General features: G+C 37.7%; 1 protein-coding gene across 3 annotated transcripts in view; it reads left to right on the forward strand.

Moving 5' to 3' along the window:
* LOC131683510 (protein eva-1 homolog C) overlaps positions 1–25,884 on the forward strand; it is a 459,719-nt gene that overhangs the window by 90,891 nt on the left and 342,944 nt on the right. The gene's annotated exons all lie outside the window — the stretch shown is intronic.

The raw sequence follows: 25,884 nt of genomic DNA on the forward strand, positions 1-25,884 counted from the left end.
CAGGCAGAGATGCCATTATGCCAGATTTATCTGGCACAGCCAGAGGTTTTGGCAGCTTCCAGACAAAAAGACAAATCTCTCATTCTGTCAGATTTTTAAGTTTTGGAAGCGGCTACATACACATTTTGGAAATTTGGGTAAACATGTCCCAAATTTTACAAAAATCGATTGATGCACATTCTACGAAAACTAAAATATATGCCAAATTTCGATGACTATGAGGTCGCTGTCAAGTGCCAGATTTTGCCAGATATTTTTAATTGAACTGCCAGATTTTCTTTGAAAAATAATGGCAACCCTGGTTACAGGTCCTAGTAGTTTCCTTGTAATACTCGCGCCTATGAGACTGGTTGCTAGCAGTTGTACACAATAGCTCACATAGAAATTTCAAAACCAAAGAGTAGAGCGAATAATCCATGAGTAATAGTCTGAATTCTTTGTAATTGTTTACGTAAGTATATTAAGATTATGTGAAAGATTTATTACTTTATGCACTATATCATGAACAGTTTCACGTTTAATACCAAATAAAGATCAATATGTGATAAATCATGAATCAGTTAACGTCGTATATTCGGACCATAGACAATGTTCATAGATTTGTGAATAAAATTATGAGCTAATGATTTTCGATTTCGCGAATTGTCGGCGTGAGAAAAAAGCGTCGGCGGCACGCCGCCGGTCTACCCTTCGGCGTCGGCGTTTGTTGAAATTTACCGGCGGCGTGGCGCGGCGGCGCACAGGTCTAGTGCCGCAAGGGTTCGCCGAACGACCGAGTATGACAGCTGCCAAAAGTATTCACCGTGGAGAGAACAATCTTGAACTGACCAGTCATGCTTCCAATCGCTATTGCCAGAAAAACCACGTTGTAAACCGTTAACCGCATTTCCAACTATTAAATCGCCTTCGTGGGATAGATTATTATTATTACTGCTAGAAAATCTTCTGCCCAAAAGAGCGTTCTGTGAAGGTTTGTTGTCGGAGATTAGAAGAAGTTTCGCACTGTGAGTAGGATGTGAATCACTTACTTTAACCATTGAATCATACTATTAAAATTCCAGCTTGAAGATGTGTCCAACTGCTAACAGGACTCTGCGTTTAGCTTAGACTCCAGAACAGTTTTAAACGCAAAAAGGTTTATCAATTGTATACGCATGACGGAGAAGCTATGAATTAGAAATTTTTCATAATAATAATGCTTCATATAATCTTTAATTCAAACTATTTACTGTCAAAAACATATTTTTCTTATAAATATTCTGATTGCCATTTCAAATCAAACATTTTGACATTTTAAATTTTATGTCAACGAAATGACGACATTTTCATATATTCTTCGCGTTTCTCCAGCAAGAACAAGAAGTTTTTTAAAATGCGAATAAATTTTCCTGTTGCTTTCCGTTTGACATCAAAGCGACAATGAGAGCTATTTAAAAGCTTCAACTACATAATTGAACCACATTCTTATTCTTCCCATGTAGCTTTTTAATGGTGCCGCCTTGTCCCCGATTAAAATGAACACCCCTGGCGACCAAACCAATAACGAGCAAAAAAGCCAAGCATCGTGGTGTAGCGTAGGTTCATAATCATCACCACGATCAATTTATGTTTAGCTGGTTTTGCATCAACTTTTGAGAAGTCATCATTCGTGCTTAATCAAAATGAAGATGGGGTTGAACGCTCTCCCTCTTTCACACACCTACGCGAATACATCAAGCCACACACTCGGGTTGGTGCTGATGCTCTTCTAGAATCTGTTTGCCCTTCGTTCGTTCGGAAGATGTCGCGTTTAATCCAAATGAATGACCTTGAGATAACGAAAATGTTTCAAGTTTGGGCAAAGCTAAATACATGGGCGGCAGTAAGTGTAATCTACGTCCTTTCTTTCTAGTTGGTTACTCGAAGCACTTTCTGGTGATAAGACCCTCAACGATAGCTACCTGAATCTTCCTCTGATTGACAATGGTTCTGATTTCGAGGGAGCAGATTAGGTTGAAATTGTGCTGAGGTGTTCCGGTGTCTCGGAAGAAGCTTTTCCTCTTGTGCTGATCCGTCGGAAATTTAGTCGAGCGGTTAGCACACGGAATGTTTATCTTCACTGAAAACGTCGCAAGAAAACAAACGTACTGATAAATTCCAGGGCTTGACGTGATTTGCATTAATCAAATTTGTATACGAAGGCGGAATGGTTTCAGGAATTTAATTGCGGGTAGATTGTCGCTTGTAAAAAACATGGCCAGGAAGTGGCTTCCATAATTCATGGATGTTGCTAAAACAGAATGTCTATAAGAAATGTTCGTCATGCCACTGGAAACATTACCGACACATTAATTTATAATACGTTTATACCTATAAAGCTAACTAAGAACAACATCAACTTCCAAAAGATTTCGTCGATTTGACAGTGCGAAGCAGTGCTTACCCTACAGGGAGGTTTCATCATTATTCATGGCATTTGAACGCTCTTTGAATCAAGATAAAAAAGAATCTACTTGAATTTTCCACCAAACTAGCAAAGCGTGGCTTTGTATACCCTCGAGAACAGACGAGGTGATGTGGCTATCATCATCGTTTATGCGGCGGCCGCCAAACAGACAACGAAACGCGCGGAAAACTGAAAAGTGGATGATAGCTTATGCATGCAATAAGTAGGACTGAACCCACCGACGATGGACTGGTAAAGATGAGACATTGTAGTAGATAGGACTGGATGGATCGGGAGACGGGAAGAGGATCAGAACGAAAAAGTTGCAAAAACCAAACACCACTCTGAAACTTAAGATATCCTTCATGATGACGAGTAAAATGAATTTATGAACTTTTGCCTGTGGTGGAGAGTGGAAAAAGTCCTCGAGGGATAAACAATTTTTGCTGCAGAGAAAACCGAAAGTATACCAAGACGAGAGATTTTGTTTGCAAGTGGATGAGCTTCTCATTATCTCGTGCCTTTCGTTGGGTGTTTCGTGTTGCTAATTACAAACAGTGAAAATGAAATGAAAACTTGGCTACTCTGTAAATCTGACATCCCGACTGTTGGTGTCATTCGAGCTGGGCAGGTTAATTTAAATATTATTGTTTATACGCTTGAATATCGCTCATTTCTATTTGTCGAGTTTTTGGGATTGTTCGGAAACATCTGGTTACGAATATTGAAGCAGTTATCCGTGATCGTTCTTGTTATTCGCGAAGATTGAAATCCAATCGGGGGGACCATTTCAGGTATCAGAATTTAAAAATCGAATCATATTAAGAATTGAACACAGGCACAGCTGCCTGCCAGACGAGCATTTCTCTCTTTCAATTCTATCATTTCGGGCCAATGTTGAACAATTTCCATGTAGACATATAATAAAGAAATATATAGAAAGAATAGCTGATGTTATAAAGAAGGTATTGTAATCAAGACAAAAAATCATTTCAGTACTAATGGGTGTACGGAATCAAATTGCATCACAAGAAAAGGTTCGTCAAAATTTACCATTAGAATAAAACATATATTGTTAACCATCACTTCAGAACTTCTTTCGGCACGAGACTTAATCCTGCCAGAAGAAGGGTAGGGCCATCGCGAATCCTCAGAAGTGGAAGTAGATGCGTTTAGAGGAATTAGTTCAGGCACATCTATCCATTGGCCGTTACGGATGACACGAACGGGGTGCTTCACTTTCCGCACGATCAAATTGCTTACCAATCATGGATTTTTTTGGCAAACCTAGATTCCTCTGCTTTCTAACTTCTTCAGGGACGTCAAATTTATCACGAGTAGTGAAAAATAGGAGTCATGGAAGCTTCCAAAAGTCTGCTTTCACATAAGGCTCGTCATTCATGGCGAGACAATGCGGTTTCGCTATCAGCTGAGTGTAGAGCTTTCGCGCACGTGATTTCCCTACTGTTTGATTTGATGCCTTTTGGTCTTTGAATGTGTTATTTCACGTTTTTACATCCAGTACAAAAGTTTTGCTTGAATGAAGTTTTTTCAACGCGTATATGGTGATCCATTTTTGCTGCTTTTTTGCACCATATTGAAGGTCAAACGTTTGTTGTACTGCTTCAAAACACGACTTACCATAGAAAGGACCATTTCCAGCTTCTTGCTATCGGAACGGTGAGAAAGATCCAGATTTTCTAGGTTTCTTTCACCGAGTGTTTTCCGACTTCATTTTTGCAACAGTTGCTGAATTGCTACTGTAGCTTACACAATGTATGCAAGACACATTGAACTAATTTCATCCCCCGTTTTTAATAGAAAATGCCTAAAGAAAAAGTTATAGCAATTCAAAAATGATGATATTTGACTCCATGCACCCTTTAATGAATTCGTTATGTCTTTCTTTATTGCTGTCATCCCGTCAAATAGTCATCTTAGTATTACTTCCGGCCAAATAGCTCTTGGACCTAAAGCATTCGACCCAATGGTATTTAACCGAATGGCAAAATGGGATTCTGGCAACTACCACATGGCCGAATAGCGTTCGAACAAACAGCATTTATCCAACTGGAACAACACGAAATGTGCCCAACGGAAGACTTAGCTAGGCCAACAGCAGCTAAAGCCGATATATCGTATACTTCTATCTAGTTACTAAATTTTTGTTTCTTTCTCCAATAGAGTTGGTGGTCTATACAGGTAAGCGTCACCTTCCTATTCAGTCGAATTGCACATTATCTGGCGTTTCCTCCCTACCATTACATTCGGGACATTGTGACCATGATCTGACAGAAACTGAATTATGTGTTAAGTTAACCTTCATGCGCTCCAGTAATCTACATCGACAAGATTTGGGTTAAGCCAATAAGTCTATGTAACTTTGTCAATATTAACCCTCCGAAAGTCGCGCAAATAGCCCACTGAACGAGTAGCTAAGACGATTTCGCTAGATTTTCAGAGCAGCGTGCACTCAGTGCACTAGCGCAACTTCCGGAAGGGTAAATGTGGTTTTAACAACCCAATTGGCCATTCGTCCTTGACTCGTACTCTATTTCTTTTGCACCTGTCCGCAGCACAATCTTGCCCGAACAACCCGGGTAATGCGAATAATGACCGAATGGATTTTAGATTTCCCGGTTACTTAATCTTGCGCCGCCAGTCTCCTTGAACGCTAACCGCACGCGCATCATCCTCGATTGCACACAGCCAACGAGTACAGGGTTTGCCCAGAAGTCGACGACCTATCTTAGGTGGTATGCTCAGCATAACTTTAGCTATATTCACCAACCGTTTCTTCCGGCATTCGCGCTAAATGTCCAGCCTACAACATTCTCCGCGTTTTATCAGCCTTCCAATGTTAGCATGTTTGTAGACCTGATACAGCTCGTGGTGCATGTGTCTGCCTTTCTTTATTTTTTACAGTGCTGCCGAGTATTTTACGCAGAATTTTTATTTCAAGCACACTGCCCACTCGACAGTTTGAGAATATGTCCTATCCGAACAGAACAACAGAGACTATTAACGATTCGAATAGACCCAAGTTTTGCGTATATGTAGGCAGCTGAACTTTAGCAGACTACGTAAACCATACAAACCCCTATGCATAATCGCTACACGCCTTTTTGCTAAGGTACCCAAGTAACAATTGAAGTTTTATATCACGCTACAAGTGCAAACTAAGCTTTAAAACTTCAATTGTTACTTGGGTACAAACATCGTTATCACATGTTACTAATATTCCAAGAAATATGAATTCGTCGTGTCGTACTCGTACCGTAGACCATCGATTTCCACCTCGAAATTAACACCGTTTGAACTGTCTCGCTCTCTATCACCTATCATATACTTTGTCCTGTTAGAGTTTGAAGTCAATACGATTCTCGCAGTTTCCCTTTCACGAAACAGAAAACCATCTCACTGCTCTGTAATCAACGTCAATGATGTCGAAGTTTGGGCGCATTAAATGGTGACATATACGAAAGACCAATCTGCTTCAACGAATTTTTTAGTATTTGTCGTCAGAGGACACTCAACAGTTGGCAAACCTCGTGGAGCAATGGTGAACTTGGACGATGGCTACATTCCATTATCCCAAAGGTATCAACGAAGCCTTGGTTCAGGGGGATGGATGTGGGTCGGGATTTTATTCGTGTAATGTCCAATCACTACACCTTAGATGCGCATTTGCGGCGTATTGGGCTTGCGGAGAGTAGTCTGTGTGCTTGTGACGAGGACTATCACGACATCGAGCACGTTGTCTGGGTATGCGCCGGGTATTTGGACGCCAGGTCTCAGTTAAAGGATTCCCTTCGGGCCCGAGGTAGACCATCCAATGTCCCAGTCCGAGATATGCTGGCAAATCGTGATTTCCTCTATATGTCCCTTATTTATACTTTCATAAAAACGATAAATATCCTAATTTAGCCCCTCTCTTTTTATTTCTCATTTTTAGAAGTTTCCTCCTGCCTTGTGGAACCGATAAGCTCCAGACTGCCACCATGTAACCGCCGTCGCCCTTACCACTACGGAAACTGAAGCGAGAGCGACTCGAGGTCCGATGACTTTTGAAGGATTCCCGGGTCCGAAGAATACCATCCGCCAATCCGACCTACTAGACTGAGGCGCTAATTTGTTTCGCTGATCTCCTGTTTGTCCGAAAGTTGCAAGTTTTGCTCTTCTCTCCCGGTCACCATCTACGCATTCTCTCCCCTGTCCTTGATACAACTGCTTCTACACCGATTTTGGAAATAAGCCCCCCTCTGAATATCTTGACCAAGCATAAGTCTCCGATAAAAAATCAAATTTGTATTCCGTATTCCTAGTTTTAAGATAGTTGTATTTTTACCTCCTTGTTAAAACCATTGTCCCCAATCTTGTAAATAGAATTGTATCCCTAGTTTTAAAACACCTGTGAAATTTTTCATAAATATTTGTTCCCCCTTTTGTGTACCAAACTATATTGTTAGTTTTAAGATAACTGTAAATATTTCCTAAAAAACCGATTTAATCCACCTAGCAGTGAGATGAGACATTTCTTACACATATCACTATTGGATTAGTTTGCAGAACTCATGAGAAGTAGGCACCCAACTAGAGGTGGGATGAAAACAGTTTCTAGTCTCGCACGAATAAAATCTCAAATAAACTGAATAAATTATAGAAAATCAACAAAACTAACAAAATAGAAAGTAAAACAAAAATGAAATAATCGGTTTTTAAATTCATAAAATGAGTAGAAAAATGAATGTGAATCAAAATTATACAATGCACGAATCAAATTAGATGGCTATCAAATAAAAATACTATATTTAGAAATAGTTATAAGATTAATAGAATAAATTGACTCATACTAACAAATTGAATGAAATAAAAGGTATGACTGAACATGAAGTGCATAAAATTAAAGATATGAATAAAATTAATAAAATGAATCAAACGAATAAAATGAATCAAATGAGTCAAATGAATCGAATGAATCAAATTGATTTAATTCATCCAGTGAATACAATGAATCAAATAAATGAAATGGATCAAATGAATAAAATGAATGGATAAACAAAATGAATAAAGTAAAAAATAAATGAAATGCATAAATAAAACAAACGAATCAAATAAACAAAATGATCTGAAGTGATAAAATGAATAAAAAGAAGAAAATGAGCAGAATTAAATGCATTGATTAAAATGAAAAATTAAACAATGGTAAAAGGTTATAAAATAATATTCTTTAAATTAAATTGTATCAAATAAACTATTTGGATGAAATGATTAAAACTGAAAAAGTAGTCAGATTATTAAAATGAAGAAACTGAACAAACTGAATAAATTGGAAAAAAATGAATAGAATGCATACAATGAAAACAATGAATAAAATAAGTTAAATGAATAATATGAGTAAAATGCGCAAAAAACTAAACTGATCAGAGTGAATCCAAAGAATGAAACGAATAAAATAAGTAAAATGACGCAGATGAACAAAACTAATAAAAATATGCTGAATGGAATAAGTAATTAAAATGAAATGATCATATATTTAAAGTTAAAAAACATTTTTGAATAAAGAAAATGAATAAACCGGATTGTACGAATTTGAGAACCATCGCATCAGAAAGTTTTGAAATGTTTTTGAAAATCCCATCTTCTGAGAAAAGGCTAATAAATATACAATGGACTTTATAGGACTTCCGACTTATTTGGTTTTATTCTTTTCGTTTTCATGCTACTTTACTTGACGGCGTCGTTTTAAGATTATCTGGTGTATCTACTTTATTGTTGGACCTTAATTAGTTATCAGGAACGTTCAATTTGCTTTGGAATTCGAAGTTTACTTTTTGGTCACATACTCCCGAAAAAAGATTTATGTACAGAACAGAATTTGCTGTTGTACTATTTTAACGCGCAATTGAATATAGTAAAGTGAGACAAGGTCACATGTTCTTTCAAGCCCCTTGAACAGAGAACGACAGAGGGAGAATGCGATTCGTGAATGAGCCAGGTAGATATTTCAAAGTTTTTATTTGCATTGAAGTTAATAATGTGAAATCTCTAGGCTACGTCGATGGCATAAAAGCCATGCATTCAGTTGATTGCAATGCAGTCTCTTTCCATTCATCCTTATAGCTTGCATATTGTTTCGTTCGGAATTCTCGTGCAGGAAATATGGATAAATAAGTCCTATACAAACCAATACAATTCTTTTTCTGTGAAAAAGAAATGGTTCAAACTACTCAGTACATGCAGATATGGACGGCGATAAGTTAGAAGACACATTGTAGTTGCATTCCCCATCGAGAGTGGGTACTTTGGGAGACTTCTTTTTCTGGATCTAATTTGTGGATATTTTTGGTCTTTGATCCGTTATTTTTCATGAAAGTTCGTACCAATACAACGAATGTGCATTTTCAATAATATCATAACAAAAAAGTTGTTCTTAGTTTTCACATGACATATTTGGGCATATACTTACCTTACCGTTCAAGCTAGAGCCTTTTTGTCTCTTGCTGTATGCAGAAGCCGTCCCCACTCCACTCGGTCCATTGCTGCTTGTCGCCAGCCTCGCAGTCTTCGAAGGGTCCGCAGGTCGTCCTCTATCTGGTCGATCCACCGTGCTCGCTGTGCGCCCCGTCTCCTTGTTCCTGTAGGGTCGCCCTCAAGAACCATCTTCACCGGGTCGTCGTCTGACATTCTCACGACGTGTACAGCCCACCGCAAACGTCCTATTTTTGCGGTATGCGCGATGGATGGTTCTTCCAGCACCTGATACAACTCATGGTTCATTCGCCTGCGCCACGTTCCTCTTCCAACAGCACGCCACCATAGATGGTACGCAACACCTTTCGTTCGAAAACTCCAAGGGCGTGTTGGTCCTCCACGAGCATAGTCCAGGTCTCGTGGCCGTAGAGGACCACCGATCTAATCAGCGTCTTGTAGATAATCAACTTCGTGCGGCGGCGAATTTCGTTCAACCGGATCGTCCTCCGGAGTCCAAAGAAGGCACGAATTCCCGCCAAGATCCGTCTCTGAATTTCTCTGCTGTTATCATTGTCTTCGGTTACCAGTGAGCCTAAATACATGAATTCGTCGACCATCTCGATTTCGTCACCGTCAATCCGAACTCGGGATGGGAGGTTCACATTGTCGTCTCTAGAACCACTTCCTCTCATGAATTTTGTCTTCGAAACGTTGATGGAAATTCCAATCCTGCTGGCTTCAGCTTTCAGTCTTTGAGCATATATTTCATTCAAAATTCAATTGAGATACGCATAGTTTAAATATCGCACGTGGAATGCCTCTTTTGAAAATTTTCATCGCTAAACTTTCATATTACCCAGTTAAGCCAAATATTTTTCTGATATAGCCATGAATTTACTTAATTATAGTGTAGATACAGGCTTTTGCTTACAACTGAATTAAATTTGAGTTGATGTAGCAGCAGACAAAAATAGTTTTGTTTTCTCAAACATTCACAATTACATCGCACACATAAAATTGGCTTGGATATTAATAAATATTTCAGATTGGCAGAAGATCTTATCACACAACTTAGAAATGAATACAAAAATAGCTAGATAGATGCGATAGAAGGGAGACAGAGAGAGAAAGAGAGAAAGAGAGAGAGAGAGAGAGAGAGAGAGAGAGAGAGAGAGGAGAGAGATAGAGAGAGAGAGATGGAGGGGGGGGGGGCGTGTGAGGAATGGCAAATGATGGTTAAGGCAGTGACCTTATTTTTATAGGTATATTATGCGATATATTGATTCCTTACATTATTATCATAAATAATGTAAGTAGTAATTTTTGCGCCATAACCAGTATAACCTAAATCTTGCAAAAGAGCTAAATTTTCGCTAGAGTTTTGGGCTTCAAACACACAGTTGCTTTCGGTGACGCCACGAGTATAATTATATGAGAAATCTTTTATCTCACTACTAGGTGAATTACTTGTTAATCTGCGTATTGATATACCATCCAACATTTACCTCATGGTTGAACGCAACGTCTAATCCAAGGGATAAATACTAGAACTCGCTGTTTCACTATCAACACATTTTTTTGTCTTTATTTATTATAGAGGTAATTCACAAAATGTTCTTTAACGTCGAATTCCTTGAATCACGTAGATGTGTTTTCATACCCAAATATTCAAAATCGGTTTTGTTTTGCCCCTAAAACACCAGTAAAGCAATACTCTGTATGAAACAATCTCATTTTTAGTTAGTGGAAATTGGTAAGCGAGGAATAAAAATACAAAATGTTTAATATATCCGCCGCTCGTGCACGGATTTTGACAATCTATAGCTTGTTAGAAAGGTATTTTTACAAGCTTTCTATTGCAGTTTGTGAGACATCATTGCATTGTTCGAATGTTATTTGCAAAAAACCTGCCGTGTTTTGACAAAATCGCCCATATCTCAGAAAGTAAACAACATATCGAAAATCAAAAATAATAGTGTCAAATGGCAACGTTAGGCCTTTCATTTGGACTAGTTTCATTAAGATCGGTTCAGCCATTGCTGAGATAATTACATGACATTTTGTACATACATACATACACACACATACAGACATTGTCTCAATTTGTCGAGCTGAGTCGACTGGTATATGAGACTCGGCCCTCCGGGCCTCGGAAAAAGTTTTCAAAGTTTGAGCGAATCCTATACATTTCTTTTGTAAGAAATGTAAAACTATTACTATTAAATTCCTTGTTTTAAAATTTTTCATAAAAAAATCTTTTGCCCCCTCTCTTGTATATAGAAGCTCATTTCTAGTCTTAAGATAGCTGTAAAATTTTTCTCTTTTATAAAAAAATATTTCAACATTGTAACCTCCTAGTTTTAAAATATCTAAAATGTAAAAACAAAAGAATTTGGCACCGTCAAGCTAACGCATCAAATAAACGAAATGAATAAAAAAATGTCCATTAAAACTAAGCTGATCATCGATCATAGCTAATATCTGTTTTAAAACGCACTGTGAGATAATACTATACACTCCGGTTGTGAACTCTGCATTCCTCATCGCTTTGCAAATGCACGTAGGAATCAACTCAGTTTTCTGATGGGCTACTACTAATGAGACTAGATTTTAGATACAGTTTGAAACGAAAATTGTATTCTATTATAAATTTGTTATTTGATTCTGATCGGGTTTCTTATAGAGCTTTGAGTGCATCGTTTTTACATTTCTTACAAAAGAAATGTATAGGATTCGCTCAAACTTTGAAAACTTTTTCCGAGGCCCGGAGGGCCGAGTCTCATATACCAATCGACTCAGCTCGACAAATTGAGACAATGTCTGTATGTGTGTGTGTGTATGTGTGTATGTATGTATGTACAAAATGTCATGTAATTATCTCAGCAATGGCTGAACCGATCTTAATGAAATTAGTTTCAAATAAAAGGCCTAACGTTGCCATTTGACACTATTATTTTTGATTTTCGATATGTTGTTTACTTTCTGAGATATGGGCAATTTTGTCAAAACACGGCAGGTTTTTTGCAAATAACTTTCTAACAATACAATATCGCTTACCAATTTCCATTAATTAAAAATGAGATTGTTTCATACAGAGCATTGCTTTACTGGTGTTTTAGGGGCAAAACTAAACCGATTTGGAATATCGGGGTATGAAAACACATCTACGTGATTCAAGGAATTCGATGTTGAGAACATTTTGTGAATTACCTTTATAATAAATGAACTATTCTTCAAAAATCAATATATAAGTTCACTTCAAAGACAAAATAATGTGTTGATAAAGAAACAGTGAGTTCTAGTATTTATTCCTTGGATTAGGCATTGCGTTCAATCATGAGGTAAATGTTGGATGGTATATCAATACAAGTAATTCACCTAGTAGTGAGATAAAAGATTTCTAATTTAATTATACTTGTGGCGTCACCGAAAGCAACTGTATGTTTGAAGCCCAAAAATCTAGCGAAAATTTAGCTCTTTTGTAAGATTTAGGTTATACTGGTTATAGCGCAAAAATTACTACTTACATTATTTATGATAAGAATGTAAGAATCAATATATCATAATAATATACCTATAAAAATAATGTCACTGCATTAACCATCATTTGCCATTCCTCACACGCCCCCCCCCATCTCTCTCACTCTCTCTCTCTCTCTCCCTCTCTCTCTCTCTCTCTCTCTCTCTCTCTCTCTCTCTCTTTCTCTCTCTGTTTCTCTTCTATCGCATCTATCTAGCTATTTCTGTATGCATTTCTAAGTTGTGTGATAAGATCTTCTGCCAATCTGAAATATTTATTAATTGTAATTGCGAAGGTTTGAGGAAACCAAAACTATTTTTTGTCTGCTGCTACATCAACTCAACTTTAATTCAATTGTATTCAAAGCCTGTATCTACACTATAATTAAGGAAATTCATGGCTATATCAGAAAAATATTTGGCTTAACTGGGTAATATGAAAGTTTGCCGATGGAAATTTTCAAAAGAGACATTCCACGTGCGATATTTAAACTATTCGTATCTACATTGAATTTTGAATAAAATATATGCCCAAAGACTGAAAGCTGAAGCCAGCAGGATTGGAATTGCCATCAACGTTTCGAAGACAAAATACATGAGAGGAAGAGGTTCTAGAGACGACAATGTGAACCTCCCACCCGAGTTCGGATTGACGGTGACGAAATCGAGATGGTCGACGAATTCATGTATTTGGGTTCACTGGCAACCGACGACAATGATAACAGCAGAGAAATTCAGAGACGGATCTTAGTGGGAAATCGTGCCTACTTTGGACTCTAGAGGACACTCCGGTCGAACAAAATTCGCCGCCGCACGAAGTTGATTATCTTCAAGACGGTGGTCCTCTACGGTCACGAGACCTGGACTATGCTCGTGGAGGACCAACGCGCCCTTGGAGTTTTCGAACGAAAGGTGTTGCGTACCATCTATGGTGGCGTTCAGATGGAAGACGGAACGTTGCGCAGGCGAATGAACCATGAGTTGTATCAGCTGCACATTCGTTGTATTGGTACGAACTTTCATGAAAAATAACGGATCAAAGACCAAAAATATCCACAAATTAGATCCAGGAAAAGAAGTCTCCCAAAGTACCCACTCTCGATGGGGGATGCAACTACAATGTTACAACTTATCGTCGTCCATATTTGGATATACTGAGTAGTTTGATTCATTTGATTCATTTGATTCATTTGATCCATTTGATTCATTTGATTCATTTGATTCATTTGATTCATTTGATTCATTTGATTCATTTAATTCATTTGATTCATTTGATTCATTTGATTCATTTGATTCATTTGATTCATTTGATTCATTTGATTCATTTGATTCATTTGATTCATTTGATTCATTTGATTCATTTGATTCATTTGATTCATTTGATTCATTTGATTCATTTGATTCATTTGATTCATTTGATTCATTTGATTCATTTGATTCATTTGATTCATTTGATTCATTTGATTCATTTGATTCATTTGATTCATTTGATTCATTTGATTCATTTGATTCATTTGATTTATCTGATTCATTTTATTCCTATCTTTAATTTTATGCATTTCATGTTCAGTCATTCGTTTTATTTCATTCAATTTGTTAGTATGAGTCAATTTATTCTATTAATCTTATAACTATTTCTAAATATAATCTTAATTTTTATGTGCCTACTTCTCGTGAGTTCTGCAAACTAATCCAATAGTGAAATGTGTAAGAAATGTCTCATCTCACTGCTAGGTGGATTAAATCGGTTTTTTTTTGTATGAAAAGCTTGGTTTTGAGTCCGCAGCGGCAAATTTCTTGCCAGATCATCAGTTTTTTTTCAAAAGCAGCAGTTTTTTTCATAAAAATTACAGCTGTTGATGATAACTAGACTAAACGATTCATTGCTATAACCATACTGGATATAATCAATATGTTTAATTTTTCACAGAGATAATTCAATGAACGACAGATTTCAACGCTTTGATTGTGATTGTAATAATTATAATAATTGAAAGTTTTCTCTTCTGATGTAGAATCTTATTTTTTTTCGTAAATTACCTCTCTTTAGCGAAATGAGTGTCTTGAAAGGAAAAAAACGACTGGTTGGCAAAGGTTTGTGAGAAATTAGTTTTTATACCCGGTGAAACATTTATTTTGTCAAGTCAAGTGGCTCTCCCAGCTGGTGCTGCATTATTTCGCTAAACTACGTTGGAGCCCCTTTTAAGCAGATAAATATTCTTACCGAAAAGTAGCTCATTTATCTCTAGTGCCACAGTGGAAATTAATGAGATTTGCTTCTCTGCTGCTGTTGAACGTGGATGAAGTAAGCAACCACCCGGGGCTGTTACGGACAAAAAGGACCGTAATGACGAAGGGCAAGAATATAAGTAACACAGAATAAAAGGATCGCTTGCAGAAGGACTTTACAAACTTGGAAAACACGAGAATATGCTGTCTTTAGTAACAGAGTATCTAGTTTCAAAAAAATGGCACAATTATTGTTTCGGTGAGACGATGATTTTTTTGTTTTAATTTTGCGGATTCCAACTAAATAGGACCTGACTTATATAGGGGAATGTCGAATTGGTAACACAATTGCTGTTTTTTTCTGGACATTGCTTAAAATTTGAAAAAAATGTTTGGTGTGTAATGTCAAATATTTGAACCTTAAACGGACAAAGCTGTTTAAAAGCAACATTGTGGAAAATACCTAAAAAATATCCTAATAACGTAATAAAGCTGACAGACAATTGTTATAAAATTTTGAACAAAATAAACAGATTTGTGCCTTTAAGAGTTAACAGGTGTGGTGGAGTTCTTTTACTACTACTACCGAGTGAAGTTCAGCTGGAGATGAGCCGGCGTTCAGGCTGGTTCTGGTTAGCATTTCGGCTCCAGGCATACGAATTAGAACCAGCCGGCATTCCGGCTCATTTTTCGGATGAACTTATCTGGGTATCTTTTTAAAACCTACCGTCATCGGTGGTTACTGACGGTGGTCGACTGTATTCGTCCGCTTCTCCTGCCCCCTAATATTCATATGGTGACTTGTCAACAGTGCTGAATTTGAAATGAACACCCTTAGTTAACCTAATTTAGATTTTCGTAAGGGTTATTTGGGTCGATCCATAAATGACGTAGCATTTTTGAGTGATTTTTAACACCCCCCTCCCCCATCGTAGCATTTCGTCACAAACCTCTAAATACCCCCTGGTAATTACGTAGCTTGACAGTAATTCTCCCCCCTCCCTTGACCTGTAAAATCTAAAAAAAAAAAGAAAAACGATGTTAGTTACGCCCTACTCCCCTGTCGTCACATATTCATCACAAAATACAAAACTCCCCCTCCCCCATATAATGCTACGTCATTTATGGATGATCCCTTTGTAAATTAATTCATTTAACAATAAGAAACACCACAATAAAGACAAGATATGATCCACGTGGCTTGTTTCGGTCCAAAATATCACAAACATAAATTTCACCTCGATTTGGGTCGTAGTAGTTTTGTTTTTAAGGTGTACAGCATACTTAATTCGTGTACTGTACATCTTTCAAGCATCAATCAAATCTTTCTAGCTTGTGTTGAATGATTCGCTATAAAAATACTTATAACCATGTAGTAGACTGCGTTTAAACCTTCGTTTAATACTATTATAAGGACACCTACTAGATCGTGTCGTACTTATTTTAGAAATTGTACGTAAATAACGCAAATAAAAAGCAATTATTCCAATTGAAAGCAACACTAAAAAAAGTTGGGATATGTGCGATTCTCTTAGTTGGTTGTAATAATATTCCGTTTGCAATAAAGTTCCATGTCACCTCCTTCATATCATACAAATAATCCGAGAAATGACTATTATTTATCACAAGAACACCGTGCAGTAATACCAATTATAAAACAATCGCTGACAGATACAAATGCAACAATGATAATCTCATTACAGCTTTCTACGAAGACTTACTGCTTGAGCTGCTCCGTTGCTGGCATAAATCATCGCTTCATGAATTTCTTCAAAACATTATACTCTTCCATCCCTTCGGGGCTGTCATAGTATTTGCCTCTGCCAGGATGTTTGTGTATGTTGGAGACTCACATTTCCTGAAATAAGGTACAATCAAGCTCCGTCCTTCTACGGAAACCGGTATTATATCCGAAGTCATCCTGCTTTGAATCTCGACTAGCTTGACAAAGTTATTCCGCCTACGAGAAATCTGAAGCGAACACGATTTCCAGGAAATCAAATGATGCACAAGAAAAATACTTATAATTACGCAATGCTCTATGAAGGTTGAACTTCTCCCAAGGATTCAATTTATTATACTCCACGTATCTGCGAGGACTTTTCTCATGACCAGATACATGCCAACTTGGTTGGCTATTAGTCTGCCAAACAGGGGCTATAAATTTTATTCGCTTCCGAGTGGGGGAGTCCATTCGTTCAAGCTCAGGCGTGACATTTATTAGGACCAGGCGTGAATAATGAACTTCTCGTCTATGACAGGATGGCGGAGCCTCTAGTGTGGTTATTTTATTCAAATTTGAGCTGCCCTTTCTTTGAGCGTTTGGAATTCATCTTAGGTTACATATGTCTACACTAGGAAATAACTCCGTTCAAGTAAATATGTCTAGAATTTGTTGTTGTTACTGGGAGTAATTTTTTGTTGAAGTGAATGAGCTTGACCAGATACTTGATTGATATGGTCTAATAGGCACATATTCGAGCAGTCAAAAATAGATTGGTGGGTAATGTCTGTGACATAGCCATAGTTGTGACCACGCTTCGAGGCGTTAATTCAAATCTAATGATATTCAACGGAATATCCTTCGAATAGAAAATTTTCAAACAATGATAAATATGGCAAAAAAATAAAATTTTGAAATCTTTTCCTTCGACAAATATTTCCCTTCTTTTCAAATCTGCAGCATTTTTTGAGAATATTGTTGAAATGTTATTGGTGAAAAGCTGAAAATGCATGTGTGGCAACACTGTCCACTGGATGGTGGAAGAAAGAAGCATTTACTTTTGGGTTATGCTAGTGTTAGTAGCTGAAAGGAATGGAAAGGCACATTGCAAGAAAACGAGCAAGAGAGCGATAGAGTGAGTCGCTTTTTCTCATCATTCATTTGACAGTAGTTGAACTACCAGCCAGCATCAACAGCAGTAGAGAAGAACTTTTCGTGCCATGGCCCGTATAAAACAGACCGTCCGCAAGTCCACCGGAGGAAAGCTCCCCGCAAGCCATTACCAACGAAAGCCGTCCACAAAGTTGCCCCAGCTACTAGTAGCGTTAAGAACTCCAATCGCTACCGACCAGGTACTGTCGCCTAGCGAGAACTTCATCGCAATCAGAAGTCGATGTAGCTGCTGTTGCGGGCTGACTGCTTACCTTCCTGGATATTCGATAGCGGTGATAGCAGTGGAGCAGCCAGGTCCAACATCGACCGATGGTTAGGTGGTGAAAGGGTAATGTACCAAGGGGAACCAAATCCAAAATTGGCAGGCCATTGATTAGAACCAACTGGAGGAAGCTTGTCGGTAATCACCAATATCAGGTCAAGCTCATTCACGCACAAAAACTCGCGGGTTGTTCTCAACGGTGATGTGAAAACAATTCGTTTCGATACTAAAGAGGGACGCAGTCTAGGGTGGATCATTGTCAGTCAAACATCAACATCACATCAGGCAAACATCTAACCCACCCAGAAATTGTAGATTTCTGAAAAATAAAGAAACAGAAATATCCTCTTCGACGAGGTGGAGAACGGAACGATGATCGCACCAGACTGTTGGGTGGGTTGTTCTCCGCTCATCATCGGAGTCTGGTCCTAGCTAGGAGCTGACACAGATTTTCCAGGCGCCATCTGCGCCAAAAATATTGAAGCTTGCGTTGCATTAACTGCAATTTATTCAGACGGATGATCTGCACATTTTTAAGATTGGGTTCAGGAAGGGCTTGAAGCAAGACTCCGACAAGAAAGTAAGATGGCGTCAATGTCTAAACCATTGGAATCTTTCCACCAGTGCGAGTAGAGTTGTACAGTCTTCCAGTGATACCGGATTTTCACCGATTACCTCCAAAAGGTGTTTTAGCAGATCGAACTGCTGCCTCTCAGAGGCCTAAAAAAGGTGGAACGCTAGGTGATGAAAGATGCCACTGAATGCCTTCTGCAGCACATGCCGTAGATACCTTTTCTCGATGGGTTTTGTCCTTCAACAGTATCAGGAACTCTCTTAGTTTATTCCTAGCCCCAACGAAGTTAGTGCCGTTATCCAAAAATATCCGCATCTCGGGACAAATCGACATACAGCTTGAAGGAACGATCTGTAGACAAATCCGAAAGAAGCTCTATATGAATAAGCTTTCGCAGCAGGCCGTCGCGGTGCTGGTCGAAGATAAGCTGGGCCAATATATTCGACGTCTATTCTGGAGAATGAACGTTGTACCGTAACTCTGGGTGCTGACTGTTCCCCCATTAATTGTTGAATTCTGGTTGGCTTATCACGAAAACATCGTAGACATTCGTGAACGATCTGTCTAACGACATCTCTTCCTCCTAAAGGCCAAAAACGCAGCCTTATCGTACCCAAAAGAATCTAGGGACCTGCGTGTAGATAGTGCTTCAATAGCTTATGAGTAAAAACATGACGAGCGGGTAAAGGAATTGGATATTTGTCATCTTCTGCTTCTGCAGATTTGATGATTCGACAACTTACACTTATAAATCCGTCCTTAGATATATATGGGTTATACCATCGTAACGGCGATTACGCTGCCAAATGCTGCCCTTTCAGCAACACTCTTCGGCGAACATTTATTTGTGCACACGTTTAATCAGCGTGTATTCTACTCCTCGAAGTTCCGCTGTAGAGAGGAAGGAACCATCCCTTCGGTCGTGTTTGGGTTTACGAAGAAACTTCATCAACCGCAGCCAGCGCGCAGTCCGGCGAATCACTTCGATGTAAAACGCAAACCGTTTGAAGTAGTTCTCGTTGTGCTCGGCCAGTATTGTTGTAGAATTTGACATACTGGTGTACCGTTCTTTCTTCTTCTCCGATTTCAGCTGAGTTCCCCGCTTGTTTTGGATTTCTCAGCGGATCCTTTTCCAACCATTTGGGTCCATTCCACCAGACATTATTTTCCAAGATGTCTTCTGGCTCCTGGAAATCCAGTCTGCTGGATTTTCGACTTCAGTCATGATTCCCCGGATGTAGTGTATAAGATATTGTTGAAATGACTTATCTAAAACCGAAAATTATAAGAAATATTCCAATATTGAAATATGTAAATAAAAAATATGCATTCAACCTTAATGAACCAAGTATATCGGTACGAATGTGCATGCAACAGGGTAAAAACATGCACGCAGTCTCATTGATGTGTGAGTTGCACTATATCAATGTACTGGATTCTAAGGTGTGGCAATGCTATTGCCCTTTCGCTCGATCTCTGTAAAGTACGCCCTAGTAACAATTGTGGTTTTCTGATAGTTTTATAGCCACTAATAAAATTTAAATTGCATTTGTAGCGTGCTATAAAACTTCAATTGTTACTTGGGTGTGGACTACAAATATATGGAAAATATATGGAGTCGAAATTTATTACGTAATAAATTTACAGATATTGCGCGAGAGAGCACCTTGGAATCCAGTACATTGGCACTATATATGCCTTGTGAGGAGACGGATTGACTGGTCGTCAGAAATACAAGAGTGATGAGTACAGCTATGTGTGTTGCAGCGTGTCATGCAATGAATACAGAAATCGAGTGTGTAAACAGCGATGCCAACCTTCCAGTTTAAACTGGATTCTTCCAGTTTTTTTTACTCGATCCAGTCAAACAGACAAATGTGTAAATCGTCCAGTTTTTTTTAAATATTGTCCAGTTTTATCCAGTTTTTTCCCAGAGGTGTGCGCCAAAATTATTTCCTCACTATTTGCATTACAATAGTAGTTCACTATATAAACTAGTAATAAATATTAAAATAAAATAAATGAAATTGTGAAGAGTACAACCTCTCTAGGGAACAAGGGAAATTGTTTTTCAGTAACCATATTTTGCTACACCCTGTCGTATTTCAATACACATTAGAAATTGATATGCTATGGAGTGCAAGATTAGCAGATATTGTTAATTAAAATGAAGATTGTTTTTTTAGTCTGTTAATTACACATGGCATAGTGCGTTAGTTTGAAGGTACCAATTTTTTCGTTCAACATTTCAAATTTCTTAAAACTTGTAATGTGAAATTATCTAAAAGTTATATTTAAATAGTAGCGATCGCTTTTATACTATCTTAAACTAGAAATTTGCTGCTATATGAGAATTGTTTTCTTATTTTGTCTAATAGCTGAACGTTTTCATATTGAATGTTTGTCTTCATATTTGAGAATCCCGTTTTATTAAAAATAGATCCATTTTATTTTAAAATACTTTGCATCCCTAAACTACATTCCCTTTTGCAAGGATAAATTTGGTTATTCGGGCATCCTGTTTTTTCCAGTCTTTTTTAAAGAGAGGTTCCAGTTTTTTTGAAAATAAAGTTGGCAACGCTGTGTGTAAATGTATTCTGCATCGGGAAACCGATTGAAGTGCGAATCCGATTGAGTCTGTTGAGAACTATCGATAGGAGAAGACGCTTTGAAGCGAAAAATTTTCAGCCACCTCATGGTTTGCAGTTTTGCCACACGATTGTTAACGTTGGCTACCCATGTTGTTGAAGTGGCTCGAATCCAACGTAGTACGCACGTCGAATTTGTCCGGAAGTAGGCTTTCAGCTTCATGGTATTTCTTTCAAACCTCACCCACCGTGGAAGGTAGTGGCTGATCCCATTCCAGTTTTCCGCCATTTTCATCTTGAAGTGTCCACATACGCTGTCTAAATATTTTTACCGTAGTGATGGTACTTCAAGCAGTACCAACGGGTCGAATAATGTAGAAATGCGACCTGCTTATAATATTTAACGAGTACCAGGAATCGGTGCCGGTACCAGGTCGAATAGGTAACTGGGCTAATCCTCAGTAGTATGGTTCCAGTTCCAGACAAATTCTAAAGAAGACGGAAGACCTAACACATTACATTTGTTGCTTTTTCGAGCTGGAAAGATTCTTTATAGTCAGTAGGATTGTAGCGTTAGATCTGCAATTATGAAGTGAATTGTAAATCGGCTACGTAGTCTGACGATGCAAAAATCGTCAACTTGCACAACGAAATTTAGTCTTTGCTTTGATTTTGGTTACTAAATCAATTGAGCAAGAAATAATCATTTCAACAGTAATCTCTTAATGATGTTATGCTAAAATAATGTTAAATTTATCCTCAGCTCGTTGATTGTGTGGCAATCAAATGTCAATTAAACCGCATATGATTTATCCAACTCTTCACTTTAGCACTTCAGGATACATTATTGAAACAACAAAAGCTTACCATGCTCTAATCCCAGTTAAACGGCGTACTTGTTTCCAAATAAAATCAAAACAATTTAAAATCAATCATTGTCGAACTAATCCAGCAGACTAGTTCGAGTCTACTTAATTGCAAAATAATTACTCTCGCGAAGCGCAATATGCAATGGCAGCGGAAAATCGAACATGATTAACGACAGCAAATTGCTCGTTGATAAAATTCCTGTTTTGGTGTGGGATACTACCCCGTAATGAAATCACCGCCCTCATGACGAGGAACGAAAATGTTCAATAGTTTGCACTTGTTTTTAGCAAATATGGCTAATATGTGTGGCCATTATTTATGTATTCGCTATAAATGTGTTAGCATAGAAAATGTTATAGCGTTGAAAGCGAGCCTTTCGAGAATCGAGTGCGGTTATATGCACAATTTACAGGCCGATCCTCAAATATTCCCACCACGCTTTATCGGCATTAAACCGGAATTGTTTGCAATAGAGATAAAGAGTTACTGTAAATCGTTCTGCTGCGCATTTTGGGCACGGCAAAAACATCGATTGAAATTTTAATGATTCGAAAATAAAAACAACACTGCGGATAACGGACCAGCCCGGTTTTATTATTATAATTCGTCAGTTTGGATGACAACAAGAGCGCTATTACGAGTGCACTCAATCCAGCAAATGCTTCAAAGTGAATCGTTTTGTCAATAAATGTGTACCGAGTGGATACAGTAAATAAAGTTGGAATGGCCATCACCAGGACGCCGTTTCAAAAAATGGCCACGGCATGACAGACTGCTGCATTCAACAAATTACTCTGCTATGTACCGGTAGATATTTTCCACTGGAGTTGATAATAACTGAAGTTTCGTGAATTAATAATATAGCTAGGCTAATATCGGAGAATTTCATTTTAGTCCGTTTGATGGTACGATAGCGCAACCGGAAGATGTGTAACTCCAACCTGCTGACAGTTAAAATGTAATTAATTGTAACATACTTTATTCTCTCTACCCATACTTGGTGTGCCTCGTTTATTTTGCTGGAGGATCATTCAACGGTAGAAAGGAATAACACCGTAGTAACACCGTTCATCAGGCAGTATGGAAATAGATTCAATTAAATATTGTTGTCGGCAGACCACGCATCCGTGAGACTAGAACGTTGACATAATTGAAATTTGTTTGCTCTATAAATGGCGACATGGCCGAATAGAAGTGCCAAACATAGAAAACACACTTGGATACAAATGGCCCGATAAAATATTCTCCATAGCGAATTTCGACTCTTTCATTCCAAGGGTAATGGTTTTGTATTTGACTGTGTAGTTCAATTTAGAAATTCGAACGAACTGTTTCGAGTTCAGGATCGAACTATTGTTGTTAGGCTTCGTCGGGGTGGGGAAGCGGGCGGTAAATGAAGGCGCCAAAATCAATACCGTATCGCATACCGCACCTCCACTGCATTTAACACACCGTATAAGAGTAACTCTTATGTCGTTTTTCATTGAAAAACACCGGGACAGTGGATTGCACTGATTTTGCACTTTCTAGCAGAAGTGAGAATGAAGCACGTTTAGTGGCCTGTTCTTCTGTTAGAAAATGAAACACCACTGCAATCCACCGCCCCGGGGTTTTCCAATGAAAAACCCCATTAGCAACTGGCTTTTTATTGTATATTTATGATGATTTGATGATAAAATATTACCTGCCAGAGAACTATGCACACAAATATTGTTAAAATCGGTTTTTAGGGGCATTCTAAAGTCGAACACAACAAAAGGTTGAAAAAACAAAACCACATATAAGAACAAATGTAATTATCTTAGAGAAATAGATTAGTAAACAAAGCAAAACCATGAGCGTGACCCTTAACTGTATGTTAAATAGAGAATTCAAACAGATATTAAACAAATTTTCACCGTGATTTCATATTTGTTTTTTTGTTTATTTATATCATGGATTTTACATAAATACAAATGGAAATTTTTCTTGAGCTCAACAAAATACGTCTTCAAAGACTTGCCTTTCGGTGTAAAAGGAAAAGAATTTATTGTTTCCACCATGACATATACGAGCATCAAAAATGACTTAGTTTCACGTTTGATTTTAATTTTACATGACGTTTAATTTCGTAAATCATGTAATTTTACTCCACATACAGCGATTGTTCTGAATGGTAGGAAGTGTAATTTTAAATCATTGCCCATGTAAAGTATATGTTTCATGTAAAATTAAATGGAACACGGTAATGTTCTGTCATTTCGTAAATTACGGTTTGTTGAATTGTGTCATGTTTGCAATTACGTCAACGATAAAATTCAGATTTTTTTGGTGTGTATGCATTAGTTTAGGCCCGACTGAGCGGAGCGAAACACAACTGACATATTTCTTTAATTAATAAAATCAGTTACACTTATTCTTTAAGCATTCTGGACTAATTATTTTTGGTTTGCGGTATACTTAATTATATTATAGTATTGTTAAGCAATATCTTTGTTTCATAATAATATGCTCGGAAAATGATTTTAAGTATGCAAAAAAATATTTTTCTAGATTTCGATCATATTTTCAAACATACATTATTATTACTATTATTTCCTGATTCTACATCATATTATCATGATTTAATCTGTTCCACAATATTCCGCCACGTCACTCGGTCAGTTGCTGCTTTCTCCAACCTCTCAGGTGCCCGATACTCGCCAGGTTCTGCTCCACTTGGTCCAGCCACCGGGAACGCTGCGCTCCTCTCCATCTTCCCAAGTAGCAATTGCAACTTGTTGAAAGTTTTAAATGTTGCACATCTGCTACACAATATTTTTTTATTGTTGGATATAATTGAAAAGAATTTCTGCGGGTTTTTAAACTGATTGTACAACTATGTAACTATAGAGCAGGCCAATAGTGTTAAGTATGCAAACATCAATAACAGTTGTGAAACTAATCAGAAACTTTGCTAACTTGCACAAACAGTCTAACAAGTTGCAAATACCTCTTTGTTTGCCATTCCACCCTAAAACAGAACTGTCCAACTACCGAGTGCTCGACAAATGGCACAGCTATTGTTTCCATTATTTTGCAGCAATTAGGAACATGTTGCACAACATACAAACAAAGTGCGCTTTTTCCATAACATAGTTGTTACCAAGAGAGTTACAAATACTATACAGTAACAAAGCGTGCTACTTGGGATTGTACCTGCCGGGTTGGAGGTGAAAACCAACTTGGTGGGGTTGTTGTCCAGCATCCTCACAACATGACCCGCCCACCGTACCCTTCCAGCTTGAGCTACTTTCTGGATACTTTGCTCACCATAGAGTCAAACATACATATTAACCCTATTTTAAAAACTATTCTTTTTTTAAACTGCACACCTAGAAAAAATAGTGTAAATTTACGTCTCCTGACCATGACATATACGAGCATTAAAAATGATTTACTTTTACGTTTGATTTTAATTTTACATGACGTTTAATTTCGTAAATCATGTAATTTTACTCCACATACAGCGTTTGTTCTGAATGGTAGGAAGCGTAATTTTATGTCATTGCGCATGTAAAGTATATGTTCCATGTAAAATTAAATGGAACACGGTAATGTTCGGTCATTTCGTAAATTACGGTTTGTTGAATTGTGTCATGTTTGCAATTACGTCAACGATAACATTCAGATTTTTTTGGTGTGTGCCATTATATGCATAATTGTCCCATGTTCAATGGAAATCCCTATATGCATGGGGAAATTATGGGAGGAAGGAAAGTTAAGTCTTAATTCCAATTTGAATACAAATTAATTTATTGAGTTAAAACTTTGTGCTCTATATATGAAAATACTATTTTGTCAACCATTTAATTTATGGTAGTTTAGAAAGTACTTTTTTAAATGTTTGAAAATAGCTAAAATCTTAGTTGCGATCTTCCATTTATTCGACCTTTAGACTTTGCGAACTTTTGTTCACTCGACCATTTTTCTTTCGCCTTTTTGTCATAGATTGTTCTCGGACTGTTGCTGTTGAAGAACTTCTTGACCGGATCGAACGAAGATTCAAGCCGGACTGATCTATTTTAT

Source organism: Topomyia yanbarensis, chromosome 2 (assembly GCF_030247195.1).
Source record: "Topomyia yanbarensis strain Yona2022 chromosome 2, ASM3024719v1, whole genome shotgun sequence".
NCBI lineage: Eukaryota > Metazoa > Arthropoda > Insecta > Diptera > Culicidae > Topomyia > Topomyia yanbarensis.